General features: G+C 36.8%; 1 protein-coding gene across 2 annotated transcripts in view; it reads right to left on the reverse strand.

Moving 5' to 3' along the window:
* The window catches only part of cblb (Cbl proto-oncogene B, E3 ubiquitin protein ligase), a 64962-nt gene that overhangs the window by 36868 nt on the left and 14184 nt on the right, over positions 1-13910 (reverse strand). The window contains exon 1 of one of the 2 annotated variants that reach the window (XM_084400206.1): positions 2572-2705. The exons of the other annotated variant lie outside the window; for it this stretch is intronic. The gene's annotated coding sequence lies outside the window, so the exon portion shown is untranslated. Of the gene's footprint in view, positions 1-2571; positions 2706-13910 lie in introns of those variants that run through there. 2 annotated transcript variants of the gene reach the window in all.

Below are 13910 nucleotides of genomic sequence, written 5' to 3' on the forward strand. Positions count from 1 at the left end.
TCCTCCATAAATACTGTCATTACGTCAGCTATCAGTCAGAGCACAGAACATGATGGATGAAATGTGATCGAAATGCGGAAGAACTTGCACTTACTGGTTAGTAGCAGTGATGGGAACACCCATTTAAGTTTTATTTATTTAATTATTTTAGCACAAAGAAAAAAGTACAAAAACAATACAACGACATTAATAAATGTATACTAAATCCACATAGAATATATCTTAACTTACATCAGTTAATAACTTACATCAGTTTAAAACACAATGATGCACAGCAGCATAGGCTTCCTGACTTAGCCGCACATTACTAATATTTTGCAATAAAAAGACTTACAACGAATCAGACTTTAATGCTACATGACACACAGAGGCTGAATTCCGAATAGCACACTGCTCTCTTACTGTTTCTGTCATATCTGTATTGTAATATTTAGTAAGCAGTATGCTAGAATGCTGAATCTTGAATGCTGTATGCTGAAAGAACTGTCAAATCTGATTCACTCAATTGAATCTGACTTTCCTATTGAATTGGATTTCCAATGCTACATTCAGAAGAGAGAAACAATGGACATTTTAGGATAACATGTTTAAATATTGCCTAAGTTCGCTCAAAATTTAAGTTGTGTGCAATCTGTGCATAATGCAATAAAACAGATACAGATGTAGCATATAAAAAAAGTACTACATGACTTATTTATAGACTACCTTTCTACTGACTGCTACAGGCGGTGTTATTTTGTTTCTGGCGATCTCACTGCCAGTCATTTCCTGTCTTTACAAGTATGTCACTGTATGTTGCTGCTGGTTTACTTACAACAGAGCAATTTCAAATTCAGAGCGCCAAAAAGGGTGCGTTTTAGTCGAAGACAGATGAAGGGTAATTAGTGTTTAATTCACTCAATCTCTTCCTCTCTGTTGTGCTTTTATCTTGAAAGTTCCTTGCAAAAACGAGGCCCACCAGGCCAGCAACGATCATCAGTAAAACACCTGGCAGACTGCTCCACAGCAGGACCATCCCGCGCACGAGATTGAGTATGGTAATAGCGGCAGGACCCCTCAGAGCTGGAGAAAATATAAGATATCTATCAGGGCCTCCTGCTGCAGGCCAATCTGCCACACACTCACACACATGCATACACATTACTGGCAACCCCCATACACAAATCAATATGAATTATTAAAACCGTCAACAATCATTTTGCAGAGGAACTGTCCATTAGCCAAGTACGGCTGTCTGTTCTTCCTCTAAACAGCTGAACCTTGAAGTGGTCTTCTAGTGTCTGTAATGAGGGATAGGGTGGAGGATACAGGAAGGAGAGACTAGCATATGGGGGGGGTGAGACATCACAAGCCTGTTTTATGACTAAATCAATGCTGCCACAACCCCCTCTCGCTTTTCTCGCTTTCTCACACACACACACATACACACTAATCCACTCCAACTCCACAGCTTTGAACACATTCATGAAAAACTGATGGGATTCCAGTAACTGTAATGTTCAACTATTTTAATTAATTCTAAAAAAATAATAATAATAAAAAAATAAAAAAACAGGAACCGCAACACCGAAGAAAAAACAAAACAGGAACCGCAACCGCAAATGTTTTTTTATGTTTTTAATTTAAGAGCACACTTAACATCCTGCCGCTATCCATGCTGGTGATCCGTTTAGATGAATATGTAAATATGTGCTCTCAATAACAAAATAAACACACAACAAAAATAACAGCACTGAGAAAACATCAGTTAAGAAACCATCTGAACATAGCGATGTGAATATGTTTGCACAAGCTCCAGTCAAGTCACGTTTATTTATATACCACTTTATAGACCTTATGTAGCCCCGCCCCTTTTCAACTCTGTCCTCGTTGTGTTCGGTCTTCTGGTTTGTATTTCCACAGCATGAAGGTAAGATTACACAGACTTATGAATGAACCACTCATTTTTTAATCTTCCCGGTCTAGGGTCTACTGACATTTGTTACGACATCCACTTCAAACATTACAATGCTCATGATAACTTTCATTAACTATACAATAAGTAAATCCACTTTACAAGATAATTACTCTTTGACAGCGATGCCATAAAAATGTGTAGCAAAAATGTAAGTTCAAAGACAAAATTCTAAAGATGGCTGCGCGCTTGTTTCTTTGGCGCAATAGATAACAATAGATTTAAACCAAGCAGCTTCAGAGGATTAAACATGAAAAAACAGTGTCAATGTCGTTTTCAGTTAGAATTATAAAACAGCTCATTCGATCTTCGATTTCGCTTTTTTTTATTTACCTAAAGAATCCTGCAAGTACTTTTTCCTTTAGTCAGATTGCACAAAAATTAGCGCTATGATTTTGGATGCAACAGAGACTGATATACACAAATGCAGATCCCACTGTTCTAATGAAAAAATACACTTTTTCTCAGGTTTTATGCAAATGGTGGTGTGTGCTTTATGACAGTTTTTCTAAAAAAAATTCCTTCCTAAAATTAAAAAAAATAATAATATCACAATGTAAAGCCTTGCTTAAAGGGTTAGTTCACCCAAAAAAAAAATTCTGTTATTAATTACTCACCCTCATGTCACCCTGTATCGTGATAGGTATCACTAGATTAGGGTGACCAGAATTGTCATGCTGGAATACGTGATGGGATGGACGGTACTGGCACATATCCGGTTTTCACAAGTTGTTTACGTTTAAGTTTATGTTCAAGTCATAACCAACTGTATTTAAGTAAGATACTCCACATGATAGGCATTTTGACAACTGTGTCTGTATTTGACCATTCCGGTTTCGCTGTCTGAGAGAGCGCTTCTGGTGTGTGTCATTTAGCGAGATACCACAGTGAGTTCTTTTTTTCACAACTTACTGCGCATAATAACTTAGATCCTCATTAAAAGTTCACAAGTTTCTTTGACATCTTCACGTCTGACTTCAACCTCCAAGCTCTCTAATATCCCGCCCTCACTAAATTCAAATGAATCGAATAGTGATTGGATGATATTTCTATTCTCCAAAATATACTGTGACAAGATTGGCTACCTTTGATTAGGCTATTCTCTCGACAGAAGACTATTACTCGCTTTTATAATCAAAGCAAAGATAATTTAGGAAAGAAGAAATGACAAAACACTATTTTTTCATAATAAGTCGGGACACTGAAAATAGAGCTGAAATACGGGACTGTCCTGGGGATAGCAGGACATCTGGACACCTTACACTAGATTCTTGCCAGTACAAAGCCCTACTGAATAGCACTGACACCACTCACATTGTCTTTGGAAAATTGTCCAATTTTATTTGCTTCATTAAACATGGATTAAACATTCATCCCTGCCTTTAAAAGTGTGTTGACCATCTCTATGCACATCAACAAGAGGGTGCATTTTTAGCTTCAATGAAACTAATCGCGTGTATGACGAGCAGAACATAGGTTTTCACACAGTGTTGGTCTTCTGAGGAGTACTTGCTTACAGACATCTATATCCTTCACCCTGATCTCTTTCTTCACACCCATTTCTATAATCATCTAGAAACCTGGTAGAAAAAGCTCAAATTTGGGGTCGGGATGAGTTTTACAGTCTGGCTGTGGTGCGAAGAAACCAGTAAACAAACATCTCTCAACCTTAAAAAGAAACCACCATGACTCACAAAAAAAGCTAACGCTGACAGAAAAGAACAGACAAGAAGAAACTTCTAAGACCTGCTGAGGGCTTAAGACAGTCAGTTAGAAGTTATGAGACGCACTTAATCTCATCTTAAAGTTTTATTCTCATCATTTTATCTCCGTTTCTGCCGCCTAAGAATATCCTGTTTGAAGTGCTGCAGTTTCTCTGATACAGTAGAGCTTTGTGATTTGAAATGCACAGAGCTTTTACAAAAGGCAACAGAGCTTTATTCATTTCATATGAGGCAATGCATGTTTTATTAAAGAAGTCCAATGTAAACAGATTCACAGCTTATGCAATCTAATGAAAGATATTCAAATAATTAAATGCTAATGTGTGTCTCTGCTTAGGGCTAAATCATTAATATGCAAATGCTGCTAAACACAAATTCATGTGGCCAGAATATTTCATGCGCTCATTAGCAAGTCCTCCTTCTCTTTATGCTAAAATGACGAATTCCACGTACGCCGCCACAAATGATCTTTGAAAAAAAAGATTACATGGCAGAGATAATAGCGACTGCATGCAGGATATTACCCGCAATCTAAACACAAAATTGTAGGGCAAAACAATTTCTATAAAAGAGCAATTTCAATCTCATTATTCTTCTATAATGAGCCCTCAGAGACAGCAGGCATCCCCTGCCGCTCACAGCAGTTGAGATGCAAAGTGCAAGCTCGAATTACATGACAATCAGTACAATTACGAGAAAAGAGACTAAAGGAGAGCGGTACACATCAGCATGCTCAACCATGCAGGAATTTTGGGCGTGATATGTGCAATTAAAAGGTCAAGTTTAATGCCTCAGAGTGAAGAGGAATCAGTTTAGATGGGCCGAATACGGAGCCTTGGGGAACTCCTGAACACAGGGATGAAGAATGGAGGACACTAATCCACAGTGTTTTTTGTTGTTGTTTTTTTTTTTACTTTAAATTTAGTCAATACTTTATGATGTCATATTAGTTGATTTTTATGTCAAATTCGCCCATTTGACTAAAACTGCATATTTTTTTTTTAAATTACACAGAGTAAAATGGACTAAAATGAATGACTACTTAAAGTTGTAATTTTTGTTAACATTTTTGTTAATGATTAAGCCCAAAATAATAAAAATTCTTACTATCTGTAATAAACCAAACTTTAACAAATTTAAAAACGCACAATATTTAATAATGTAAGCATGTATCAGCAACACATGAGCTTCATCAACTTAAAATGTAACATGTAAAATGGCTGTTGTGATACCTGAGCTCCTAATAATATAAGAAATAAAAGTCCCAAAATAATATTGTAATGAGCTTGAACATTTACAGCTCTTTAAGTTATTGTTATGTGATATTTAATTAAATAGTGTGTTTCACAATGTGAGTAACAAATTCTGACTTGCCTAAAAATACCAAAGAGGATCGGTTTACTTCTTCACTGTTACACTGTTAGTGCATAAATCGCAATGTTATTTCTTTTATTTTGCCAACTTAAAAATAAACAATGAAAAATAAAATAAAAAGCATTAAAACTGCCCACCATTAGCCCTCTCTATATCCAAAGATTCTCTCATCTTCAACCTGCAAATAAACACAGACTCAAAGATGGAATCTAAGAGAAAAAATTCTCTTTGAAGTTGGGGGTATAAGAATATTAATTCCAGGCTTTTCTGTCTCCGTTTCAGAGGGCTAAGCTGCTGGGACTCTGTGTGTGTGCAAACGTCTGAAGAACACTGCCTCATGCCAATCAAAACAAAGACTGGGGACACTTCTGTCTCATCAGACCACAGCCTGGTTAAGGTCTGTCCCAAGGGAAAGGAAGGACACATGTGCCTGAGGAAATGAAAAAGGGGGTGGTGTGCGCAGATGGGGCTTGTCCCCTGCAGAAATCTCCCTAACCCCACCCTGCCAATCAAACCTTCTTGATATACTCATACCACATCCTGCACACCCCCCATCTCTTTGTTTTGTGCCCCAATCTACGCCCTCGCTTTCAGCCTTCAGTGTTACAAATAATACATTTGTTGAGAGCTGGGCAAGCAGCCCACGTGCATATCATTTCAATGGGCCTGACTGCTACAAAGTACACTTAATATCACAATCTCAAATATTTACTTATTTATAATATCACACACACGCATACATATACACACGTGTGTGTGTGTGTGTGTGTGTGTGTGTGTGTGTGTGTGTGTGTGTGTGTGTGTGTGTGTGTGTGTGTGTGTGTGTGTGTGCGTGTGTTCTTATAAATAAGTAAATATTTGAGATTGTGATATTAAGTGTACTTTACTCATATACATATACATACATATACATACACATATATATATATATATATATATACACACACATACATATATATATATATATATATATATATATATATATATATATACACACACACACACACACACACACACACATACATACATATATATATATATATATATAGCTCATATTTAGTTGTATAATTATGTATTATAGTATACAAAATAAAACAATGTAGCCTTGCGATACAAGCGTACAATGATACAAGCGTTTATGAATTGTTTGGTAAATATTCCTTCAAAACTGCAGAAAGGCTTTTATCATTGCTTTTTTGTATCATTTTGTTGCCAAAGTTGCACTATTTTTGACCTCTGTATGTATAACGACACACTGATTCATTAAAGAGATAAACCATGAAAGCACGAAAGGGAAAAAAGATAGTGAGTGTGAAAGAGCAAGAGAGATGTGCAGCACAAAAATCAATTTCTACATTCCCACCACATTGACGCATTGATTCAAATCCACTTTCGGCAGAATATTATCCAACAAACCATAATCAACTTAGCATGCTACATATCATAACAACTGAATATTTGTCCAAAAACATATAGCGATGGACTGTGCAAAGCTAATTTAATGCCAATTAGCAGCAGAATGGGGTTTTTCATTGATTAGTTTATCTAATAAACACTCTCTGCTGCCATCAGGCTTGAAGTGTGTGTGTGCCTGTGTGCATGCATACGTGCATCGGCCAGCCATCACTATTGGAGCTCTCTGATTGGCTCCTCACCATCAGCTCTCTCTGTGCTAATAGATGAATAGATTTTAGAAGATCACCTCTGATTGGTTCAAAGATAATGTTTCTCTCTCTGTCTGTCAGATGGTGGTTAGAAATGTGTACATGAGTATGTTACTCTTATTCATTATAATATGCTGATTTGCTGCTCAAGAAACATGTATTAATAATATTATCAACGTTAAAAAACGTTTTTGCTGCTTAATATTTTTGTGAAAACAACAATTAAAAAAAATGAGAAATTAATACTTTTATTCATCAAGGATACATTAAATTGATAAAAAGTGACAGAAAAGACAGATGCTACAAAATATTTCCATTTAATAAATGCTTTAATACATACATTTAATAAATGCAAATAAATGCAGAAACTTTCTATTCATCAAATAATCCTCCACAAAAATGTTAAACAGCACAACAGTTTTCAACATTGATAATAATAATAAATATTACCCGAGCACCATTCTAATCAGCGCGTGCGTGCGTGTGTGCGTGTGTGTGTGTGTGTGTGTGTGTGTGTGTGTGTGTGTGTGTGTGTGTGTGTGTGTGTGTGTGTGTGTGTGTGTGTGTGTGTGTGTGTGTGTATCGGTAAACACAAATATCAATTATCAAAAAAAATTGAGCAATGGAAACTCAAGATGAGTAAAAATGCACATCAGCACATGGTAGTCATGAGTGTTTGTGGTAAAGATACTGATTACAGAGAGTATACAGCTAAATTCAAATATTAATGTATAAATATAAGCTCTTTCACACTTCTAAGAACTGAGAAAACAAATACATTAACACATTCACAAAACATGGTCAAGTAGTCATGCACAAACAGGAACAGGAATTAACAACACTGTAAACACACACACACACACACACACAGGGCTACACGTCCCGCATGGCCTGTGTGATGACAGCAGAAGATTATGGCGCGTAGAACAGTTCAGACTGTTTGTCTTGTGCTGCGCTCAAACTCAAACAAAACAGCACTGTGTCTGCGTGTCAGATTCTGCCACTGGAAGACTACTAGTACCATTACGCTCTTATTGTGCTGTGAGTGTATGGGGGAGAAGTCCTGAAAGGTCATGTGATCGACTTACATTGTCTGTGGGAGTGCATATACGTCTTTAGACACCAGGTGTGAAAACATCTTGTTATGTTTACCCAGAAGAAATATTTTTGGGCTAGAGCAAGGGTTACCAACCTTTTCAACATTTTTAATTTCATATCAGTACTAAATGTGTCATTTCACCACAAACCCAGAGCCCCATGTGCAATATATAAAAATGTTTCATTATTTTTATTTCACATTTTGAAAATGCTATATACGCGCACACACACACACACAATCGGTCACATGGTCCTTCAGAAATCATTCTAATATGCAGATTTGGTGCTCAAGAAACATTTCTTATTACCATAAACATTAAAAAAAGTTGTGCTGCTTAATATTTTTGTGAGTAGAATCATTTGAATGCATCTTTGCTGAATAAAAGTATTAATTTCTTACAAATTTGACCCCAACCCATCCCATCTAAGTGTAAAGTTAAAATAAATAAAAACGATTTTGTTACTCATTTTTGCTTTGGTGGGGGTTTGCTTAATGGGTTTGCTTAATGTGAGGAACATTCCATCTATGTGTTGCCCAATATGCCAAGAAATAAATGGTAATAGTAAATTTTCCAATGAGGTAAAATTGTTTAATGAGTCATACAAGACACATACAGTCTTTTCTTCAACTGATTTGAATTACACATTCAACATGGAGAATTTGAACTATTTGACTTCTTTCGAATGATGTAATGTTTTACTTATAAAAAAAAATTAACAAAATCTATCTAAATCTAAATCTGGAATTTAATGAGAAATGTTTGCATTTGAATATCAAGTTCAATTTTCAAACTTTGCAATTCGAGCTCATTCTAGCTGGACCTGAACCATGGAGACTAGAGTCACGCCAAGATCTCTGAGCACAGTTTGGTGAGTGTGTAGGTGTCAGCCTACACTGATCACAGACCAGCAGTGAGTCACAACCTCAGCCCAAATCTCAACTGATAACTGCAGTTATTACTACACCTCACCGAGCTGCACTGACACGGAGCGGGAGCCAATCAACACAGAGGGCAGAGAGGCCTATGAACACGCAAGCTCCTCAACCGAAGCCCACCATCCATCATTCGAGATAACTAATAAATGTCACTCTTTGCCGGAGCCCCAGCCTGGCGCCTCCACGCGCTCTCGCACATACAAACACACGCATACCACACAGACACAAGCAAACAATCTTGCACAAAAGTCAGCAAACAAACCCACGCATCTCATCTCCTCTGGAGCCCAGATGCTAGTTCTGCCTTCTAGAATATTTTCTAAAATCTTGTGGACAAACTTCTGGCTTCTTCTTGATGAGTCTTTTGATCTCCAAAAAAAAAAGAAGAAAATCAATGGTGTGATAACCTGTTGCTAACAAAACAAGAACGACAAAGAAAGAGAGGACGCGTTTTGTCCTCCCACAGACACAGGATGTGCTGCAGGAAATTTACTGGAAATCATATTCACATACTCTTGTCAACTCCTATTCACTTCCTGCATCAATGTTACACTTCCATTTCCTTTGGCGTTAACATTGCTGACCTTTTATTCAACAGCAAGCATGACTTGTGTGGTTAACCAGGCTTTCTTCATTAACGCAAGGAATAAAATGGATGAATAAAACAGCATCCGCGCCCACAAAGTGACTAAGCGCGTGTCATTGAGTCTTTACAGTCAGCATTTCTAAAGAAAGACATTGTCCTCCGCCTCCTCTCCGCCCACATGCTGCACCTCACTCTGGCATCGCCTGAGCCATAGACCTATAATTACTAGATGGCTCAACCCCACTCATGTCCGTCTCACCACATCCTAGCAGATGGGCCCCAGACTTCAGGCTCCGAATGGGTTGTTTCTGCGCCACACTGAGCTCTCAGGCCGTTTGCTGTCATATTTGCTGGAAGGATGGAGATTTTTTTAGGGATCCACCGATATGAAATTTTTGCCCGATACTAATAACCGATAATTCTTTATATTTGAAAGGAGCTTACCGATAAATTGGCAAATAAATCTGAATCCAAATTTGAAAAGCCATGTCCTAAGCACACAATTAGAATGTTCTCATTATAATTGTATGGAGCCTATATGACAGACTTGCACTCTGCATGTTGCACTTCACTGTATTTTCCTTTTTTAAAGTGATTCCAATCATATTTCAAGCAATTCAAAACCATCATGGCAAACAGTGCACATCTGAAGCGTCTCAGCTGAAGGAAATAATAAATTATTTATCGGCAAAATGTTCTTATCAGGTCGATAACAATAATATTAAATTAACATATTAACATATTAACATATTTATTTATTTATTTATTCGGGACAGTGCACATTAATGAACAATCTTACACGTCTGTACAGACTGTAAATGAGCCAGATTATAGCATACAGTAGATGCTAATTTTTATCTGTTGAACATATATCAGCCGATACCGATATGGTGGCCGACATATCGTACATTTCTAGATATTTTGGTCATTTTTCTCAGGTACTCAACAGATAATTAAACAGAGCATTTAAGTACAGGGAGTTGAACTATTCTACGTACAGCGCAAGTAGCTTTTGCATAACTTCTCATAGTAATTTTTTTTAAATGCACTTTTAGACTTTTTGTTTAAAAGTATTAAATAATAAATAAATAGAAAAGAACAAAAATTGCTAAATAATAAAAAAATAAAATAAAAGTATAAACCATACAATAAAATAAATGTGTTTTCATGATCAATTATTGCTGTCACTTCCTAGTTCTGGTTCTCGCGCCCATAATTAAAAACTCAAAGGAAAAAATAGATCAAAAAGGAAATGGTGTCATCTAAAGGGAAGATTTTCCCTTATTGCGCAATGATGCACCTGGAAGATGTGTTGTGTAAACCCAAACCATAACCAGGAATAGCATGACATACACTATAAATTATTTCTGTGTGTATGATCTGGGAGGAAACTCAGAAAGAAACTAAAGGCATTACGTATCAGAGCCTGGATGAAGAAGGGGGGACTCCCTGAATTTGTCACAGTGAAAGCAGGGCTCTGTAAGTATGCGGGAGCGAGCGTGTCAGTGTAACTGCATTCTGGGTGATCCCCGAGTGTGATCATAGTGTGGGAATGGCTCAGCTCTGAGAAACTTTGAGAGAGACTCCGTCATACCTTCCTCCTGTGTCACTCGCTCCATGACTTACTCACAGACGTGAGTAAAACACCCTTCTTTCTCTCTAGCTCAAGCCCCCCCACACGCTCACTCGACCCTGCTCTTTCCTTCTCATTCTCTTTCCAGGCCCATTTCCTCTGCAGATGGCGTAGGTTAATAAACAGATTGATAAAAGATGTACTTTATTGATTCCTAAAGGAAATTTCTGTTCTAGAGCAGCAATAATTCTGAACAAACAACACAATATAGATACAATTAGGGCTGCACAATATATAGAAATTATCGAAATAATCGCAAATGTATATATCGCAATATGCATATCGTTAACTGGGTTAACATAACTGGGTTTATGAACAAAAGACAAAGAGAAAATCACTCAATGCTCTTGGCTGAATAACTTTTGTAGCTTTAATAAGATTCAGTATATATATATATATTTAATTCATACAGTGAAAACTAAGCAGAGTTTTATTTTTACATTTGATTATTCAGTTTCTGTTGTTTAATAAACCTAGGCCTACCTGAAACCCTGAACCCTGTGGTTTACACTGATGTTAAAATAACACTTACTTCTTATGCTACAGTAAAACACTGCTGTTCACTTTCAGAAGTTATAGGGATGTTTTATTGTCACAAAAAGAAACACTCGGTTATAGGTTATATCATTTTAAATATATTTTTAAGATTTAAGTTTATTTTACACACTTTAAGCATTATCGTATCGCATATCGAATATCGCATTATATAATTGTTATATAATTGAGTTATGGCATATCGCATTTTTCTTCAATATCGTGCAGCCCTAGATAAAATACACAACGGGGCTCTACAAAAAGGATTTGTTTTGTTGGCCTGGTGAAAAAGGTTCATTTTGTAATTTGAAATAATAGTTGTACATTAACAGATATAAACTGTACATGATAAACAAAGCGCCATATTCCATAGTTTTCTATCAAAAGTGTGTTCATTTTCAATAGGTATGTGCTACACTTCTTTTCCAAATTGTTTAAAATGTGATGGTTGCATTTAAAGAAAAATCTAATGCTTTTTAACTTGCTCATGACAGGACGGCAAAAAAAAAAAATCTAGCACCGCACAATATGCTAATAAAATCACCCCCCGCTTAAAGGTGCTGTATGTAACTTTTTTTATAAAATGAATCCTTTTCTTATTGCCCGTCTGTGAAGGGGTTGTAATCACACATTACAATGATCCACTTTTCGCGTTTTGCTATTACCTCTGAAGGCCAGTATTCCTATTTTTATGTGAAGTCTCCGGGTCGGATTTTCTGCGAAATCCACCGGATGTGACGTGCATGCGCGCTCCCGAGCCTCTCCGTTTTATATATACAGTCTATTGCGACGGCACTGCAGCTAACGACATGGAGTCTGATAACACCAAAAAACGACCTGCCTCCAGCACAACACAGACTCCAACACAAACTCCCAAAAAAAAAAAAAAAAAATTTCTGCTGAAGCTCGTCAGGCCAAACGTCAATCGGATCGACTCAGGACGAAAACACGGATCAACATTGGCAGAGCGTTTGAATTATGGAGAGACCTCCGCTTTGTTTTAGGTATAAAAACAGACCCTGAGTTGGCTTTCATCCTTTTGGACAGGTAAGCTAACAATAAGTTACTTCAAAGCATGTAAAATATATTGTGATTTTGTGCTTTAGTTGGCTCAAGTTAGACATCATTAGTTCGCCAGGTAACGCCGACCATTTGCTAACGTTATCTGATGTGAAAGACTACAGATGTAACTTTATTGCTTTTCACGAGCACGAGCGCTGTTGTTGCAATCTGAAACATCACCGCTAGAGGCCGCTGGATCCTACATACAGCACCTTTAACGAAAAGTAAAAAAAAAAAAAAAAAGAGAATCAACTAGTTGGTTGCTGGATGAGTAGGTAACCATTATAACCCATTCCTACACATATTCTAAGTGATGCATCACAAATCATTCTAGGGCTACTTGATCATGGTAAAAATCATAAATCACAATTATTTTGGTCAGTATGAAGATCATAATACACATTGACTTAAATGAACAAAAAAATTAAAAATAACAAATTAGTATTTAATGTATTAACAAATAAATTTTAAAAATGATAACACATTATAGCAATGGAATTCTACACAAGACAAAACGAGCATCATTTCAAAACAGAATGTGTCACAGTAATGGCTTATCTCTATCACCAATCGCCAAAATCATTCTCACACTTTCAACAAACCTCTTCTATGCAAGGCAGTTAGATAACATAGCCTTGGTGACATTTAAATTGCCATTTAAATATTTAAAATAGCAAAGTTTCAACAAAAGGGTTCATCGTAAAAAAAAAATTATCCTGTAAAAAACGGTAAACTACTGGCAGCTGTGGTTGCCAGCATCATACCGTAAAAATACGGTCTGTTACTGGTTTAAATGCTGTAATGCAATATGCTGTTAAATTACAGTTTTATAATGTAGCTGACAAAATGGTATTTAGCTGTTAAAAAAAACAGTAACACACCGTATTTTTACAGTATGATGCAGGCAAGTTGCCAGTAGTTTACCGTTTTTTTACAGGATAAGTTTGCAATCTCTAGTTTGTGGGCAAAAGCATCTACACTCTTCTCAGAAAACCAATTCTGCCATTTTTAATAAAGTATCCTTGCAAATTTATAGCTTTAATCTGCATTATAGCCCCCAAAGCCAAGAAATACATTAAACCCTCTACTGCTGCCAAAGGCAACTCTTGTACTTCTGTGTGTACAGTCTACGTACTCAAACACTCTTTGAGAGGCAGATGGTTTGCAAAGTTTCCTAATAAAGAATATTACGGATTATTTACAACTTTAGTCTATCTGCATCTGTAGCATGCTGTCAATTCCATCAGTTTGTCAAAACCCAGAACACGGCATCAGGTCCCTTCCTGGTATATCAAGCCAAAGATTCCCTGTGCTAATCGACAGCGTGCTACAGATGGGGTCCAT

The sequence above is a fragment of the Rutilus rutilus genome (assembly GCF_951802725.1).
Source record: "Rutilus rutilus genome assembly, chromosome: 25".
In the NCBI taxonomy this organism is placed as follows: domain Eukaryota; kingdom Metazoa; phylum Chordata; class Actinopteri; order Cypriniformes; family Leuciscidae; genus Rutilus; species Rutilus rutilus.